Below are 19416 nucleotides of genomic sequence, written 5' to 3' on the forward strand. Positions count from 1 at the left end.
ATTACTCAGGAGGAAAAGGCACTGCCAGGACACAAGCCTATGAAACACAGGCTAACTCTTTTACTCTGTGCTAATGTTAGTGGTGATTTTAAAGTGAAGCTTTTACTTGTGTACCATTCAAAAAATCCCAGAGTGTTTAAGAAAAACAATGTCATAAATAACAAGTTATGTGTACTGTGGAAAGCAAATAATAAGGCAAGGGTCACAAGGCAAATTTTCAAAGAGTGTGTCCATGAAGTGTTTGGCCCCAGTGTGAGAAAATACCTCCTAGACAATAAATTGCCACTCAAGTGCCTCCTGTTAATGGACAATGCTCCTGCTCATCCTCCAAACTTATTAGACCTCTTGTCTAGGGACTTCAGTTTTATAACAGTGAAGTTCTTGCCTCCTAACACCATTCCTCTCCTCCAGCCCATGGACCAGGTCATTTCTAACTTCAAAAAACTCTACACAAAAGCAGTGTTTGAAAAATGCTTTGAAGTGGCCACAGACACTAAGTTGACCCTAAGAGAGTTCTGGAGGAATCACTTCAATATCTACAGCTCCATAAGCTTAGGAGGGAGTGACTTCCAGGACTTTGAACTCTGCTTGGAGACAACTTGGCCAGATTGTGTCCGAAAGAGGGATTTTGAAGGGTTTGAGGCTGACCCTGACCCTGTCCCTGACCCAGCTGACCCTCTGCTTGTTGTGGACTCTATTGTGGCACCTGGAAACACCCTAGGGCTAAAGGCGAGTGGCGAGGATGTGGAAGAGTTGGTAGAGAACCACAGGGAAGATTAACCAATGAAGAGCTGGAAGTGCTTCATCTGGAACAGTATCAGACCACAGCTGAGGACCTTCCTTCAGAGTAGGAAGAGGGAGTGGATGAGGTACCTTCTTCAAAGATTAAGGAGATTTGTGCCAAGTGGAATGATGTCCAAATGTTTGTGGAGAAGTACCACCCTGAGCAAGCTGAAACAAGTCATCTTCGCAACAAGTTCAGTGACAAAACCATGTCCCATTTTAGGGAAATCTTAAAGAGGCACAAGAAACAGAGGACTGTGGACAGTTATTTTGTGAGACAGGGGTCCAGCAACTCAAGCTGGTCTTAGTGGCATTAAAAGACAGATAAGGGAAGTAACCCCAGAGAGGACTTTGATACCTGAAGTCCTCATGGAGGGGGATTCTCCTTCCAAACACTAACCCAACTCCCTCTCTCCTCCTCCCTATCTTCCAGATGCCATCACCTATCTTCACTAAAGGTAAGTAAAAATGTTATTTTATAAGTTTATTTACATTTATTAATACATAATTGAACACTATATTTGTTGTGTGTATGTAAAACTGAAATTAATCTCTATAAAATGTATTTTTTTGTGAATATTTTTGGGTTTCTGGAACAGATTAATTGTATTTCCAGTATTTCTTAAGGGAAATATTGCTTTGCTTTTCAGACTTTTTGAATTTAGAACTAGTTCCTGGAATGGATTAAGTTTGATATTTGAGGTTCCACTGCACACTTAATTAACCTATCAATAGAGACTTGGCTACATCTTCCTCATTTTCATCACTACTTTCTCCTCCACTGGCTTGCTGCTGTGGATTTACAAACATATGCACAATTTCCGAGTCGGTATAACGATGAAATATGAGTCGGTATAATTATCTGAATCCGTATAATGATGAAATTTGAAATTATGCTAGCTGAAATTAGTGCCGGATTACTGATGGAACCGGATAACTGATTGCCAGATTAGTGATGGCCGACTTGTACCTATTCATGCCATGAAAGTTCTCTGTACATTTTCCAGGTCTGCAATTTCATCTGCCTTGAAAGGGGCCATTAGTGTACAGCAGTATTCCAGCCTAGAGAGAACAAGCAATTTGAAGAGAATCACAATTTGCTTGTCATCCCTAGTTTTGAAGGTTCATATTATCCATCCTATCATTTTTCTAGATGTGGTAGATACAGTGTTGTAATATTTGAAAGTGAGATTCTCTGACATTATTACACCCAGGTCCTTCACATTAGTTTTTAACTATTGTGTGGTTAGAATTTGTTTTATACTCCAATCCAGTTTATATTTCCTCAAGTTTTCCAGAGCAGATTAATTTAAATTTGTCTTCATTGAACTTCATATTGTTTTCTAAAGCCCATTTAAAGATTTGGTTAATGTCCGCTTAGAGACTTGCAATGTCCTCAGTGGATGACACTGTCATGCAAATTCTGGTATCATCAGAAAAGGAAGACAGGGCTGTGGCTTACATCTCTGTCTATGTCAGCTATGAAGATGAGGGACAGGATGGGAGAGAATACTGTGCCATGTTGATCAAAGCTTTTCACTGTTGTCTCAGATTTTACTCTGTTTACTATTACTCTTTGTGTTCTGTTTGTCAATAAGTTATAGATTCATCTACCAGCTTTTCCTGTTATTCTTTTATCACACATTTGTGTGCTATGACATCATGAGCGCAACTGTCGAAGGCTTTCGCAAAGTCTGTTTATACTACATCTGTATTTTGTTTGTCCTCCAGAGTATCTAAGACCATGTCATTGTTGTCTAAGACCTTGTTATAGTGGTCCAAGACCATGTCATCATGATCCTAGACCATGTCATCGTGGTCCAAGACCTTGTCATAGTGGTCCAAGACCATGTCATTGACGTCCAAGATCATGTCAAAGTGGTCCAAGACCTTGTCATAGTGGTCCAAGAACATGTCATAATAGTCCAAAACCTTATCATAGTGGTCCAAGACCATGTCATAGTGGTCCAAGACCATGTCATTGTGGTCTGAGACCATGCCACAGTGGTCCAAGACCTTGTCATAGTAGCCCAAGACCAAGTCATCATGATCCAAGACCTTGTCATAGTGGTCCAAGACCAGGTCATTGTGGTCCAAGACCATGTCATAGTGGTTCAAGACCATGTCATAGTAGTTCAAGACCCTGTCATAGTGGTCCAAGACCATGTCATAGTGGTTCAAGACCATGTCATAGTGGTCAAAGACCTTGTCATAGTGGTCCTATTCCTTGTCATAGTGGTCCAAGACCATGTCACTGTGGTCCAAAACCTTGTCAAAGTGGTCCAAGATCATGTCATTGTGGTCCAAGACCATGTCATTGTGGTCCAAGACCATGTCACAGTGGTTCAAGACCTTGTCATAGTGGTCCAAGACCAAGACCATGTCACAGTGGTCTACAATAGTAAAATATATTCATCTACAGTAGTAAAATATTCTTCTAAAGTAATATAATATTATTCAACAGTAATATAATATTCTTCTACAGTAATATTCTTCTACAGTAATATTCTTCTACAGTAATATATTATTCAACAGTAATATAATATTCTTCTACAGTAATATTCTTCTACAGTAACATAATATTCTTCTACAGTAATATAATATTCTTCTACAGTAATATTCTTCTACAGTAATATAATATTCTTCTACAGTAATATAATATTCTTCTACAGTAATATAATATTCTCCTACAGTAATATAATATTCTATTACAGTAATATAATATTCTTCTACAGTAATATTCTTCTACAGTAATATTCTTCTACAGTAATATTCTTCTACAGTAATATTCTTCTACAGTAATATACTTCTACAGTAATATTCTTTTACAGTAATATACTACTACAGTAATATTCTTCTACAGTAATATTCCTCTACAGTAATATTCTTCTACAGTAATATACTACTACAGTAATATTCTTCTACAGTAATATAATATTCTTCTACAGTAATATTCTTCTACAGTAATATTCTTCTACAGTAATATTCTTCTACAGTAATATAATATTCTTCTACAGTAATATTCTTCTACAGTAATATTCTTCTACAGTAATATTCTTTTACAGTAATATACTACTACAGTAATATTCTTCTACAGTAATATTCCTCTACAGTAATATTCTTCTACAGTAATATACTACTACAGCAATATTCTTCTACAGTAATATAATATTCTTCTACAGTAATATTCTTCTACAGTAATATTCTTCTACAGTAATATTCTTCTACAGTAATATTCTTCTACAGTAATATTCTTCTACAGTAATATTCTTCTACAGTAATATTCTTCTACAGTAATATTCTTCTACAGTAATATACTACTACAGTAATATTCTTCTACAGCAATATAATATTCTTCTACAGTAATATACTACTACAGTAATATTCTTCTACAGTAATATTCTTCTACAGTAATATTCTTCTACAGTAATATTCTTCTACAGTAATATTCTTCTACAGTAATATACTACTACAGTAATATTCTTCTACAGCAATATAATATTCTTCTACAGTAATATACTACTACAGTAATATTCTTCTACAGTAATATTCTTCTACAGTAATATAATATTCTTCTACAGTAACATAATATTCTTCTACAGTAACATAATATTCTTCTACAGTAACATAATATTCTTCTACAGTAATATAATATTCTTCTACAGTAATATAATATTCTTCTACAGTAATATAATATTCTTCTACAGTAACATAATATTCTTCTACAGTAATATAATATTCTTCTACAGTAATATAATATTCTTCTACAGTAACATAATATTCTTCTACAGTAATATTCTTCTACAGTAATATAATATTCTTCTACAGTAATATAATATTCTTCTACAGTAACATAATATTCTTCTACAGTAATATAATATTCTTCTACAGTAATATTCTTCTACAGTAATATAATATTCTTCTACAGTAATATAATATTCTTCTACAGTAATATACTACTACAGTAATATTCTTCTACAGTAATATACTACTACAGTAATATTCTTCTACAGTAATATAATATTCTTCTACAGTAATATTCTTCTACAGTAATATAATATTCTTCTACAGTAATATACTACTACAGTAATATTCTTCTACAGTAATATACTACTACAGTAATATTCTTCTACAGTAATATAATATTCTTCTACAGTAATATTCTTCTACAGTAATATAATATTCTTCTACAGTAATATTCTTCTACAGTAATATACTTCTACAGTAATATTCTTCTACAGTAATATTCTTCTACAGTAATATTCTTCTACAGTAATATAATATTCTTCTACAGTAATATTCTTCTACAGTAATATAATATTCTTCTACAGTAATATAATATTCTTCTACAGTAATATAATATTCTTCTACAGTAATAAATTCTTCTACAGAAATATTCTTCTACAGTAATATAATATTCTTCTACAGTAATATTCTTCTACAGTAATATTCTTCTACAGTAATATTCTTCTACAGTAATATAATATTCTTCTACAATAATATAATATTCTTCTACAGTAATATAATATTCTTCTACAGTAATACTCTTCTATAGTAATGCTCTTCTACAGTAATATAATATTCTTCTACAGTAATATAATATTCTTCTACAGTAATATTTTTCTACAGTAATATAATATTCTTCTACAGTAATATAATATTCTTCTACAGTAATATTCTTCTACAGTAATATAAAAATTCTTCTACAGTAATATTCTTCTACAGTAATATAATATTCTTCTACAGTAATATAATATTCTTCTACAGTAATATTCTTCTACAGTAATATAATATTCTTCTACAGTAATATAATATTCTTCTACAGTAATATAATATTCTTCTACAGTAATATTCTTCTACAGTAACATAATATTCTAGAAACCCATCAGTTACACAACCCAGGGCAACACGGGTTTAGAACAGGTCGCTCCTGTCTGTCTCAACTATTGGATCACTACGACAAGGTCCTAAATGCAATAGAACATAAAAAGAATGCAGATGTAATATATACAGACTTTGCAAAAGCCTTCGACAAGTGTGACCATGGCGTAATAGCACACAAAATGCGTGCTAAAGGAATAATTTCCTCACAAACAGAACACAGAGAGTAGTCGTCAACAGAGTAAAGTCCGAGGCAGCTACGGTGAAAAGCTCTGTTCCACAAGGCACAGTACTCGCTCCCATCTTGTTCCTCATCCTCTTATCCGACATAGACAAGGATGTCAGCCACAGCACCGTGTCTTCCTTTGCAGATGACACCCGAATCTGCATGACATCAACTGAATCTTTCAGTGGGCTGCAGAAAACAATATGAAGTTCAACGATGAGAAATTTCAATTACTCAGATATGGTAAACACGAGGAAATTAAATCTTCATCAGAGTACAAAACAAATTCTGGCCATAAAATAGAGCGAAACACCAACGTCAAAGACCTGGGAGTGATCATGTCGAAAGATCTCACCTTCAAGGGCCATAACATTGTATCAATCGCATCTGCTAGAAAAATGACAGGATGGATAATGAGAACCTTCAAAACTAGGGAGGCCAAGCCCATGATGACACTCTTCAGGTCACTTGTTCTATCTAGGCTGGAATATTGCTGCACACTAACAGCACCTTTCAAGGCAGGTCAAATTGCTGACCTAGAAAATGTACAGAGAACCTTCACGGCGCGCATAACGGAGATAAAACACCTCAATTACTGGGAGCGCTTGAGGTTCCCAAACCTGTATTCCCTGGAACGCAGGCGGGAGAGATACATGATTATATACACCTGGAAAATCCTAGAGGGACTAGTACCGAACTTGCACACGAAAATCACTCACTACGAAAGCAAAAGACTTGGCAGACGATGCACCATCCCCAATGAAAAGCAGGGGTGTCACTAGCACGTTAAGAGACCATACAATAAGTGTCAGGAGCCCGAGACTGTCCAACTGCCTCCCAGCATACATAAGGGGGATTACCAACAGACCCCTGGCAGTCTTCAAGCTGGCACTGGACAAGCACCTAAAGTCGGTTCCTGACCAGCCGGGCTGTGGCTCGTACGTTGGTTTGCGTGCAGCCAGCAGTATCAGCCTGGTTGATCAGGCTCTGATACACCAGGAGGCCAGGTCACTGACCGGGCCGCGGGGGCGTTAACCCCCGGAACTCACTCCAGAAAAACTCCAGGTAATATAATATTCTTCTACAGTAATATAATATTCTTTTACAGTAATATAATATTCTTCTACAGTAATATTCTTCTACAGTAATACTCTTCTACAGTAATATTCTTCTACAGTAATATTCTTCTACAGTAATATTCTTCTACAGTAATATAATATTCTTCTACAGTAATATAATATTCTTCTACAGTAATAATATTCTTCTACAGTAAAATAATATACTTCTACAGTACTACTCTGCACACTAACAGCACCTTTCAAGGCAGGTGAAATTGCCGACCTAGAAAATGTACAGAGAACTTTCACGGCGCGCATAACGGAGATAAAACACCTCAATTATTGTGAGCGCTTGAGGTTCCTAAACCTGTATTCCCTGGAACGCAGGAGGGAGAGATACATGATTATATACACCTGGAAAATCCTAGAGGGACTAGTACCGAACTTGCACACGAAAATCACCCACTACGAAAGCAAAAGACTTGGCAGACGATGCACCATCCCCCCAATGAAAAGCAGGGGTGTCACTAGCACGTTAAGAGACCATACAATAAGTGTCAGGAGCCCGAGACTGTTCAACTGCCTCCCAGCACACATAAGGGGGATTACCAACAGACCCCTGGCAGTCTTCAAGCTGGCACTGGACAAGCACCTAAAGTCAGTTCCGGATCAGCCGGGCTGTGGCTCGTATGTTGGTTTGCGTGCAGCCAGCAGCAACAGCCTGGTTGATCAGGCTCTGATCCACCAGGAGGCCTGGTCTCAGACCGGGCCGCGGGGGCGTTGACCCCCGGAACTCTCTCCAGGTAAACTCCAGGTAATATGGGAGACAGTGATAGTAAAGCTGGAGGTGCTGTCCTGGGAGACAGTAATGGTGAAGCTGGAGGTGCTGTCCTGGGAGACAGTAATGGTGAAGCTGGAGGTGCTGTCCTGGGAGACAGAAATGGTGAAGCTGGAGATACTGTCCTGGGAGACAGTAATGGTGAAGCTGGAGATTTTGTCCAGGTAGTCGGGAATTATACGCAGGAAGGAATACATATAAATGACCTCATAGGGGATAGGAGCCATAGTAGGGAAACAAGTGTAGTCAAAGATAAGATAAAACCAATATTGCAAACTAGAAATACCGCAGGAAATAGCAAACAAGAGGACTCCAATAGCAATAGTGAGGATAAATTACCAAAAACAACTGGTGGGAGCTCCATTGTTGGTGCTAGGGAGGATAGAAGTAAGACAGGGAAACATGCACCAACAGGGAATACAGTCACAGAAACCCAAGGCAAGCGGAAACCAAGCCTGTGCACATACTATGCACTTGGTATCTGCTGGCATGGGAAATCTGGAAAAACAGATGGGACGTGCAACTATGACCACCCTAGAAAATGCCATGCCCATATGACAACAGGAAAATGCAAACTCCCTTCCTGTAAGCTTTTTCACCCTGAAATGTGTACCTCATCAGTACAGGAAAGACTGTGCTATAACTTAAATTGCCAGGCATACCATCTAAAGGGGACAAAAAGATACAAAACATCCAGGCCATGGAAAAACCTGGGTAGCCACAGCCACTCAAGAGGGAGAGGTTTTTTAGTGCCAGGAAGGAAAAAAAACTGGCAGGAAATGGCAGAAATCGTACACCAAATCCAGTCATTCCTGGAGTGGAACCACAGTCGATGGCCTCCACTCCAAACCAACAGATACAGATACTAATGCCGGAAAAAAAATCCCCCCCCAAGTACCAACAATACCACCAGTCCGATAACATTCTTCTTTGCAAATATACAGGGTCTAAAGCCAGCAACAAACAACAAAATACCTTTCATCCGTGGACTGCTTGCAGAGGCAAAGGCAATGTTCGCGGCTTTCACTGAGACCCACATAAAGGATCACTTGGACAATGAAATATGGATCCCAGGTTACAACCTATACAGATGTGACAGAGTGAACAGGCAAAAGGGGGGGGTTGGCCTGTACATTGCAGAGTCACTTGTTTGCACAGAACTGCTTAATGCCTCAAATGACGTAGTGGAAGTTTTAGCAGTAAAGGTCGAGAACCAAAACCTAGTCATTGTGGTAGTCTACAAGCCTCCGGATGCAACATCCCAGCAATTCCAGGAACAGCTGTTAAAAATTGACCACTGTCTGGAAAATCTTCCAGCTCCTGCACCCAACATCTTGCTCCTGGGGGATTTCAACTTAAGGCACCTAAAATGGAGGAATATAGCAAATAATATTGTTGCAGTAATAACACCAGGAGGCAGCTCTGATGAAAACTCACACTCACACGAGCTTTTAAATCTCTGCACAAAATTCAATTTAAACCAGCAAATAATAGAGCCTACTAGACTGGAGAATACACTAGACCTCATATTCACTAACAATGATGATCTGATAAGAAATGTCACCATATCAAAAACAATATACTCAGATCACAACAAAATTGAGGTTCAGACATGTATGCGAGGAGCCCCAGACCCACAAAATGAGACTAGTCACGAGGGAGCATTCACCAAATTCAACTTCAATAACAAAAACATAAAGTGGGACCAAGTAAACCAAGTCCTAACCGATATAAGCTGGGAAGATATACTAAGCAACACAGACCCAAACTTATGCCTAGAACAGATTAACTCGGTGGCACTCGATGTATGCACAAGGCTTATTCCTCTAAGAAAAAGGAGGAGTAGATGTAAAATAGAAAGAGACAGGCGCTCCCTTTACAGGCGACGGAAAAGAATAACAGAGCGGCTAAAAGAGGTCAATATATCTGAAATGCGCAGGGAGACACTGGTCAGAGAAATAGCAAGCATCGAACTTAAGCTAAAAGAATCCTTTAGGAGTCAGGAATCGCGGGAAGAACTAAAAGCTATAAATGAAATCGAAAGAAACCCAAAGTATTTCTTCTCCTATGCCAAATCAAAATCGAGAACAACGCCCAGTATTGGGCCCCTAATTAAACAAGATGGGTCCTACACAGATGACAGCAAGGAAATGAGTGAGCTACTCAAGTCCCAATATGACTCAGTTTTTAGCAAGCCGCTAACCAGACTGAGAGTCGAAGATCAAAATGAATTTTTTATGAGAGCCACAAAATTTGATTAACACAAGCCTATCCGATGTTATCCTGACGCCAAATGACTTCGAACAGGCGATAAATGACATGCCCATGCACTCTGCCCCAGGGCCAGACTCATGGAACTCTGTGTTCATCAAGAACTGCAAGAATCCCCTATCACGAGCCTTTTCCATCCTATGGAGAGGGAGCATGGACACGGGGGTCGTCCCTCAGTTACTAAAAACAACAGACATAGCCCCACTCCACAAAGGGGGCAGTAAAGCAACAGCAAAGAACTACAGACCAATAGCACTAACATCCCATATCATAAAAATCTTTGAAAGGGTCCTAAGAAGCAAGATCACCACCCATCTAGAAACCCATCAGTTACACAACCCAGGGCAACATGGGTTTAGAACAGGTCGCTCCTGTCTGTCTCAGCTACTGGATCACTACGACAAGGTCCTAAATGCACTAGAAGACAAAAAGAATGCAGATGTAATATATACAGACTTTGCAAAAGCCTTCGACAAGTGTGACCATGGCGTAATAGCGCACAAAATGCGCGCTAAAGGAATAACAGGAAAAGTCGGTCGATGGATCTATAATTTCCTCACTAACAGAACAGAGAGTAGTCGTCAACAGAGTAAAGTCCGAGGCAGCTACGGTGAAAAGCTCTGTTCCACAAGGCACAGTACTAGCTCCCATCTTGTTCCTCATCCTCATATCCGACATAGACAAGGATGTCAGCCACAGCACCGTGTCTTCCTTTGCAGATGACACCCGAATCTGCATGACAGTGTCTTCCATTGCAGACACTGCAAGGCTCCAGGCGGACATCAACCAAATCTTTCAGTGGGCTGCAGAAAACAATATGAAGTTCAACGATGAGAAATTTCAATTACTCAGATATGGTAAACATGAGGAAATTAAATCTTCATCAGAGTACAAAACAAATTCTGGCCACGAAATAGAGCGAAACACCAACGTCAAAGACCTGGGAGTGATTATGTCGGAGGATCTCACCTTCAAGGACCATAACATTGTATCAATCGCATCTGCTAGAAAAATGACAGGATGGATAATGAGAACCTTCAAAACTAGGGAGGCCAAGCCCATGATGACACTCTTCAGGTCACTTGTTCTATCTAGGCTGGAATATTGCTGCACTCTAACAGCACCTTTCAAGGCAGGTGAAATTGCCGACCTAGAAAATGTACAGAGAACTTTCACGGCGCGCATAACGGAGATAAAACACCTCAATTACTGGGAGCGCTTAAGGTTTCTAAACCTGTATTCCCTGGAACGCAGGAGGGAGAGATACATCATCCCCCCAATGAAAAGCAGGGGTGTCACTAGCACGTTAAGAGACCATACAATAAGTGTCAGGGGCCCGAGACTGTTCAACTGCCTCCCAGCACACATAAGGGGGATTACCAACAGACCCCTGGCAGTCTTCAAGCTGGCACTGGACAAGCACCTAAAGTCAGTTCCTGATCAGCCGGGCTGTGGCTCGTATGTTGGTTTGCGTGCAGCCAGCAGCAACAGCCTGGTTGATCAGGCGCTGATCCACCAGGAGGCCTGGTCACAGACCGGGCCGCGGGGGCGTTGACCCCCGAAACTCTCTCCAGGTAAACTCCAGGTAATATTCTTCTACAGTAATATTCTTCTACAGTAATATAATATTCTTCTACAGTAATATATTCTTCTACAGTAATATAATATTCTTCTACAGTAATATTCTTCTACAGTAATATAATATTCTTCTACAGTAATATAATATTCTTCTACAGTAATATTCTTCTACAGTAATATAATATTCTTCTACAGTAATATAATATTCTTCTACAGTAATATTCTTCTACAGTAATATAATATTCTTCTACAGTAATATTCTTCTACAGTAATATTTTCTGCAGTAATATAAAATTCTTCTACAGTAATATAATATTCTTCTACAGTAATATAATATTCTTCTACAGTAATATAATATTCTTCTACAGTAATATTTTTCTACAGTAATATAATATTCTTCTACAGTAATATAATATTCTTCTACAGTAATATAATATTCTTCTACAGTAATATAATATTCTTCTACAGTAATATAATATTCTTCTACAGTAATATAATATTCTACAGTAATATTCTTCTACAGTAATATTCTTCTACAGTAATATAATATTCTTCTACAGTAATATAATATTCTTCTACAGCAATATATTCTTCTACAGTAATATAATATTCTTCTACAGATACTAATGCCGGAAAAAAAAATCCCCCCCCAGTACCAACAATACCACCAGTCCGATGACATTCTTCTTTGCAAATATACAGGGTCTAAAGCCAGCAACAAACAACAAAATACCTTTCATCCGTGGACTGCTTGCAGAGGCAAAGGCAATGTTCGCGGCTTTCACTGAGACCCACATAAAGGATCACTTGGACAACGAAATATGGATCCCAGGTTACAACCTATACAGATGTGACAGAGTGAACAGGCAAAAGGGGAGGGTTGGCCTGTACATTGCAGAGTCACTTGTTTGCACAGAACTGCTAAATGCCTCAAATGATGTAGTGGAAGTTTTAGCAGTAAAGGTCGAGAACCAAAACCTAGTCATTGTGGTAGTCTACAAGCCTCCGGATGCAACATCCCAGCAATTCCAGGAACAGCTGTTAAAAATTGACCACTGTCTGGAAAATCTTCCAGCTCCTGCACCCAACATCTCTCCAGGTAAACTCCAGGTAAACTCCAGGTACAGTAATATAATATTCTTCTACAGTAATATTCTTCTACAGTAATATAATATTCTTCTACAGTAATATAATATTCTTCTACAGTAATATAATATTTTTCTACAGTAATATAATACTGTATTCTTCTACAGTAATATAATATTCTTCTACATAATATTCTTCTACAGTAATATAATATCCTTCTACAATAATATAATATTCTTCTACAGTAATATAATATCCTTCTACAATAATATAATATTCTTCTACAGTAATATATTCTTCTATATAATATTCTTCTACAGTAATATAATATTCTTCTACAATAATATAATATTCTTCTACAGTAATATAATATTCTTCTACATAATATTCTTCTACAGTAATATAATATTCTTCTACAATAATATAATATTCTTCTACAGTATTACCTGGAGTTTACCTGGAGAGAGTTCCGGGGGTCAACGCCCCCGCAGCCCGGTCTGTGACCAGGCCTCCTGGTGGATCAGAGCCTGATCAACAAGGCTGTTGCTGCTGGCTGCACGCAAACCAATGTACGAGCCACAGCCCGGCTGATCAGGAACTGACTTTAGGTGCTTGTCCAGTGCCAGCTTGAAGACTGCCAGGGGTCTGTTGGTAATCCCCCTTATGTGTGCTGGGAGGCAGTTGAACAGTCTCGGGCCCCTGACACTTATTGTATGGTCTCTTAACGTGCTAGTGACACCCCTGCTTTTCATTGGGGGGATGGTGCATCGTCTGCCAAGTCTTTTGCTTTTGTAGTGAATGATTTTCGTGTGCAAGTTCGGTACTAGTCCCTCTAGGATTTTCCAGGTGTATATAATCATGTATCTCTCCCTCCTGCATTCCAGGGAATACAGGTTTAGGAACCTCAAGCGCTCCCAGTAATTGAGGTGTTTTATCTCCGTTACGCGCGCCGTGAAAGTTCTCTGTACATTTTCTAGGTCGGCAATTTGACCTGCCTTGAAAGGTGCTGTTAGTGTGCAGCAATATTCCAGCCTAGATAGAACAAGTGACCTGAAGAGTGTCATCATGGGCTTGGCCTCCCTAGTTTTGAAGGTTCTCATTATCCATCCTGTCATTTTTCTAGCAGATGCGATTGATACAATGTTATGGTCCTTGAAGGTGAGATCCGACATAATCACTCCCAGGTCTTTGACGTTGGTGTTTCGCTCTATTTTGTGGCCAAAATTTGTTTTGTACTCTGATGAAGATTTAATTTCCTCATGTTTACCATATCTGAGTAATTGAAATTTCTCATCGTTGAACTTCATATTGTTTTCTGCAGCCCACTGAAAGATTTGGTTGATGTCCGCCTGGAGCCTTGCAGTGTCTGCAATGGAAGACACTGTCATGCAGATTCGGGTGTCATCTGCAAAGGAAGACACGGTGCTGTGGCTGACATCCTTGCCTATGTCGGATATGAGGATGAGGAACAACATGGGAGCGAGTACTGTGCCTTGTGGAACAGAACTTTTCACCGTAGCTGCCTCGGACTTTACTCTGTTGACGACTACTCTCTTGTGTTCTGTTAGTGAGGAAATTATAGATCCATCGACCGACTTTTCCTGTTATTCCTTTAGCACGCATTTTGTGCACTATTACACCATGGTCACACTTGTCGAAGGCTTTTGCAAAGTCTGTATATATTACATCTGCATTCTTTTTGTCTTCTAGTGCATTTAGGACCTTGTCGTAGTGATCCAATAGTTGAGACAGACAGGAGCGACCTGTTCTAAAGCCATGTTGCCCTGGGTTGTGTAACTGATGGGTGGTGATCTTGCTTCTTAGGACTGTTTCAAAGATTTTTATGATATGGGATGTTAGTGCTATTGGTCTGTAGTTCTTTGCTGTTGCTTTACTGCCCCCTTTGTGGAGTGGGGCTATGTCTGTTGTTTTTAGTAACTGTGGGATGACCCCCGTGTCCATGCTCCCTCTCCATAGGATGGAAAAGGCTCGTGATAGGGGCTTCTTGCAGTTCTTGATGAACACAGAGTTCCATGAGTCTGGCCCTGGGGCAGAGTGCATGGGCATGTCATTTATCGCCTGTTCGAAGTCATTTGGCATCAGGGTAACATCGGATAGGCTTGTGTTAATCAAATTTTGTGGCTCTCTCATAAAAAATTCATTTTGATCTTCGACTCTCAGTCTGGTTAGCGGCTTGCTAAACACTGAGTCATATTGGGACTTGAGTAGCTCACTCATTTCCTTGCTGTCATATGTGTAGGACCCATCTTGTTTAAGTAGGGGCCCAATACTGGACGTTGTTCTCGATTCTGATTTGGCATAGGAGAAGAAATACTTTGGGTTTCTTTTGATTTCATTTATGGCTTTTAGTTCTTCCCGCGATTCCTGACTCCTAAAGGATTCTTTTAGCTTAAGTTCGATGATTGCTATTTCTCTGACCAGTGTCTCCCTACGCATTTCAGATATATTGACCTCTTTTAGCCGCTCTGTTATTCTTTTCCGTCGCTTGTAAAGGGAGCGCCTGTCTCTTTCTATTTTACATCTACTCCTCCTTTTTCTTAGAGGAATAAGCCTTGTGCATACATCGACTGCCACCGAGTTAATCTGTTCTAGGCATAAGTTGGGGTCTGTGTTGCTTAGTATATCTTCCCAGCTTATATTGGTTAGGACTTGATTTACTTGGTCCCACTTTATGTTTTTGTTATTGAAGTTGAATTTGGTGAATGCTCCCTCGTGACTAATCTCATTATGTCGGTCTGGGGCTCCACGCATATTCTTTTACAGTAATAATCTTCTACAGTAATATAATATTCTTCTACAGTAATATAATATTCTTCTACAGTAATATAATATTCTTCTACAGTAATATAATATTCTTCTACAATAATCTTCTACAGTAATATAATATTCTTCTACATTAATATAATATTCTTCTACAGTAATATAATATTCTTCTACAGTAATATTCTTCTACAGTAAAATAATATTCTTCTACAGTAATATAATATTCTTTTACAGTAATATTCTTCTACAGTAATATAATATTCTTCTACAGTAATATAATATTCTTCTACAGTAATATAATATTCTTCTACAGTAATATAATATTCTTCTACAGTAATATTCTTCTACAGTAATATAATATTCTTCTACAATAATATTCTTCTACAGTAATATATTCTTCTACAGTAATATAATATTCTTCTACAGTAATACAATATTCTTCTACAGTAATATAATATTCTTCTACAGTAATATAATATTCTTCTACAGTAATACAATATTCTTCTACAGTAATATAATATTCTTCTACAGTAATATAATATTCTTCTACAGTAATATAATATTCTGCTACAGTAATATATTCTTCTACAGTAATATAATATTCTTCTACAGTAATATAATATTCTTCTACAGTAATATAATATTCTTCTACAGTAATATAATATTCTTCTACAGTAATATAATATTCTTCTACAGTAATATAATATTCTTCTACAGTAATATTCTTCTACAGTAATATAATATTCTTCTACAGTAATATAATATTCTTCTACAGTAATATAATATTCTTCTACAGTAATATAATATTCTTCTACAGTAATATTCTTCTACAGTAATATAATATTCTTCTACAGTAATATAATATTCTTCTACAGTAATATAATATTCTTCTACAGTAATATATTCTTCTACAGTAATATAATATTCTTCTACAGTAATATAATATTCTTCTACAGTAATATAATATTCTTCTACAGTAATATAATATTCTTCTACAGTAATATAATATTCTTCTACAGTAATATAATATTCTTCTACAGTAATATTCTTCTACAGTAATATAATATTCTTCTACAGTAATATATTCTTCTACAGTAATATAATATTCTTCTACAGTAATATAATATTCTTCTACAGTAATACAATATTCTTCTACAGTAATATAATATTCTTCTACAGTAATATAATATTCTTCTACAGTAATATAATATTCTTCTACAGTAATATAATATTCTTCTACAGTAATATAATATTCTTCTACAGTAATATAATATTCTTCTACAGTAATATAATATTCTTCTACAATAATATAATATTCTTCTACAGTAATATAATATTCTTCTACAGTAATACAATATTCTTCTACAGTAATATTCTTCTACAGTAATATAATATTCTTCTACAGTAATATAATATTCTTCTACAGTAATATTCTTCTACAGTAATATAATATTCTTCTACAGTAATATAATATTCTTCTACAGTAATATAATATTCTTCTACAGTAATATAATATTCTTCTACAGTAATATTCTTCTACAGTAATATAATATTCTTCTACAGTAATATAATATTCTTCTACAGTAATATTCTTCTACAGTAATATAATATTCTTCTACAGTAATATAATATTCTTCTACAGTAATATAACATTCTTCTGCTGACTGATGGAAGTCTTGGTCAAGTTAATCACGCCATTATTTTCGTCATTTCCGCCAGTTTTATTACATTCTGGCAATAAATAATAATATTGCTGCATGGTTACTTACCTCACAAATAAATGTTTGTGTGGTAGTTACTCCAGAGTTTGATATAATGAGAATAATTCAGCAGAATGTGGCCGCCATAATTTTCTTTTGTTGTAGTTGTGTTGTTGTTTATGATGGTTGTTGTGGGCGACTAAAACTTACCTTTTTCATATATTAAAATACAATGCAATACAATACTTTATTTGGACATGATACATAGTTGTACAAAGGAATTATAGTAGTTGAGTGTACATGCCAAAAAGCCCCTTGTATGCAGAGTATTATGGGCAGGCTTAAAATTAACCTAAAATAACTAAGTAGTGATAGATTCACTGGTTAAAAAATTACCGTTTCCTAAGAATACTTCCCAAAACTGCTCAGAAATTATAAAATTATTAGCAGTTACCTTCCAGATTACAAATGGAAACAAAGTTCTCAATTAAGTCAGGTGGATCCCACAACTTTACCTGGTAGAACCAGGAGACCAGGATCTCTGAGTTGACAACAGGCTAAAACTAGGCGTTTAAAATACAGGGTGAAAATTATTGAGTAAGATAAGATAAGATAAGATTTCGTTCGGATTTTTAACCCCGGAGGGTTAGCCACCCAGGATAACCCAAGAAAGTCAGTGCGTCATCGAGGACTGTCTAACTTATTTCCATTGGGGTCCTTAATCTTGTCCCCAGGATGCGACCCACACCAGTCGACTAACACCCAGGTACCTATAAGTAAGTAAGTAAGTAAGTAAGTTTATTCAGGTATACACAAATACAGTTACATAGAATTATCATACATAGCAGCATATGTGTAGAGAACCTAGGATAACTATTTGCTGCTAGGTGAACAGGACAAGGTGTAAGGAAACGTGTCGGAATTTCCACCCGCCGGGAATCGAACCCGGGCCCTCTGTGTGTGAAGCGGGAGTTTTAGCCACCAGTAAGTAGTAAGTAACTAAGTAAGTAAGTAACAAATAACCCGCACATAGAATAGAGGAGCTTACGACGACGTTTCGATCCGGCTTGGACTTTATAAATGGTCCAAGTCGGACCGAAACGTCGTCGTAAGCCCCTCTCTTCTATGTGCGGGTTATTTATGTATCGTTCCAGTCACGGTATTGTGTCTTTTTTAGTTATTTAAGTAAGTAAGTAAGTAAGTTTATTCAGGTATACACGAATACAGTTACATAGAATTATCATACATAGCAGCATATGTGTAGAGAACCTAGGATAACCCAAAAAAAGTCAGACAGAGCTAGATTTGATTCTGTTTGGTGTTTACCCCCGGAGTGCTAGACACCCGGGATAACAGGCAGGTAAAGCTCTAGCTTCACACGCCCAGAATCCGTGTTTCGATTCCCGGTAAGGGTGAAAATATTGGGGGTGTTTACTTACGCTGGTTGTCCCTGTTGACCCTTCATAAAAATTAAATCTATTTAATCACTACAGTTACCTAACTTTAAGTAAATTTATTCAGGTTGTTGCAAGTAAGGGATCTAGAGGAATTTTTATTCCTTGGAAGTTTATAAAGAACTTCAGAATTTGGCCTATTACAAATATTACCCCTCTCGGGCAACAACGTATTGGATCAAAAGGTAGTTTAGTATATTTTTAGAGTCCAGGGGTTATTTCTACTAGGAAACTCAATCCATTTTTATGAAAATCTTATTATGTTTAATTTTAAAGTATGTTTTTTTTTTGTGTTGTGTGCCAAATCTTTAATCCTTGTACATAGGGAAAAAAGGATTATGGTTGCTTCTCAAGAAATATCATGCCCGTTTCTTCTCAGAGGTTAGGTTAGGTTTCTTTTCCATTCCTTCTGGCGAAACGTCGTCTTCAGGGTCTGGTCGAACTGTGGTCTTGCTTGTCTTGGGAAATTCTGCCCTCATCAAGTCGTCTTTCAGAGAGTTGTTTCTTTCCCAGGCCAGCATTGGAGGTTGTCTAGGGAAGTAGTCTGCCCAAGATGCTTTTTCAAACTCTGTTTGAACCCAGGTCCAAAGCTGGTGCAGTTCGTCCTTCAGTTCAGTTGCCCATGATTCATCAAATACTGCTGTTAAGATCAATCTATCATCCTCAGGTCTGCTGCGGGGGCCCAGGAGTTCCATTCTGTCCAGCTTCTCCAGTTTTTCTTCTGCTGCTGTCAGGATGGGTGTTGGGTAGTCCCTTT

The 19416-nt window shown here is 37.5% G+C and overlaps 1 protein-coding gene across 3 annotated transcripts in view; it reads right to left on the reverse strand.

Moving 5' to 3' along the window:
• The window catches only part of LOC128690344 (zinc finger protein 300-like), a 132139-nt gene extending 114742 nt beyond the window's left edge, over positions 1 to 17397 (reverse strand). For 2 of the 3 annotated variants that reach the window (XM_070086509.1, XM_070086508.1), the window contains exon 1: positions 17275 to 17391. The gene's annotated coding sequence lies outside the window, so the exon portion shown is untranslated. Of the gene's footprint in view, positions 1 to 17274 lie in introns of all 3 variants that reach the window. The other variant, XM_070086507.1, reaches the window with a different exon arrangement.
• Positions 17398 to 19416: the final 2019 nt, after the last annotated feature.

This window comes from Cherax quadricarinatus, chromosome 19, assembly GCF_038502225.1.
Source record: "Cherax quadricarinatus isolate ZL_2023a chromosome 19, ASM3850222v1, whole genome shotgun sequence".
NCBI lineage: Eukaryota > Metazoa > Arthropoda > Malacostraca > Decapoda > Parastacidae > Cherax > Cherax quadricarinatus.